Here is a 1,124-nt window from a genome sequence, read left to right as displayed (position 1 = left end):
CAGCAGGATATTCAGCATGTTCCTTTGCTGTGCTGTCCACCAGAACTGCTCCAAGAGCTACAAACCCAAGAACTGCTGCAATACAGATGTATTTTTTTTTAATAGACACACCAGTTTGCACAGAAGGGCATGAAGAAGGGACATCAGCTGAATTAGTATCAATGTGACAGCCTCAGATGAGGTGGTGACACACCATGGAATGGTTTTCCCAGCAGATGTCGAAGCAGCTGTCCCTGCTAGGGCAGAGGCTCCAACACGGACCCAGCTTCAGAAAGCAGATGCAACACCCCAAGCTTCAGGAGTGATAAAGGAACCAACAAGAAGAGATGCTCTGCTGGACCTCGTACTAAGCAGCAATGAGAGGCTCGTTGGGGTTGTGAAGGTCAAAGGCAGCTTTGGCTGCAGTGATTATGAGATGGTGGAGTTTAGGATTCCAACACAAAACTGGGAAGAGCTGCATATCTTTATCTGGCTGATAAACCAGAAATACAAGCTTCCATCCAGAGGGACCAAGACAGGCTGGAGAAATGGGCTGACAGGAACCTCCTTTCAAAGGACTGCACCTGGGGAGGAACAATCTCATGCACCAGTATATGCTGGGGCCCCCAGCTGGGAACCAGTTTGGCAGGAAACGACCTGGACGTCATGGAAGTACCAAATAAAATGTGAACCAGCGATGTGCCTTTGCCACAAAGGTACTGATGGTACCCAGTGACAGGGTCAAAGGCAATGGGCACAAACCGAAACACTGGAGGTTCCTTCTGAACACCAGGAAACACATTTTTACTGTGAGGGTGACTGAGCAGTGGCACAGGTTGCCCAGAGGTGTGAGGTCTCCAATCTCGGGGATACGCAAAAGACATCCCGTCATGGTCCTAGGAAACTGGCTGTAGGTGTCCCACCTGAGCAGGGGCTTGGACCAGATGGCCTCCAGACGTGGGGAAATTAATTTGCCCAGCGGGAGAAGTTTTTCCAGCTGATGAAGTGAGGTGGGAGCTGAGGAGCGAGGGAGAAGCGGTGGCCCCGTGAGCCGTGGGCAGCTAAAGAGAGGTCAGCAGGCGGATGCGGAGGGTCTCTGGTTTGGGGGCCGTCGCTGCCGGCCCCGGTGTTGCGGGTGGCAGGGG

The sequence above is a fragment of the Corvus brachyrhynchos genome, unplaced genomic scaffold, assembly GCF_000691975.1.
Source record: "Corvus brachyrhynchos isolate BGI_N302 unplaced genomic scaffold, ASM69197v1 scaffold4, whole genome shotgun sequence".
Classification (NCBI taxonomy): Eukaryota; Metazoa; Chordata; class Aves; order Passeriformes; family Corvidae; genus Corvus; species Corvus brachyrhynchos.
Note: the sequence above shows the minus strand (reverse complement) of the source record.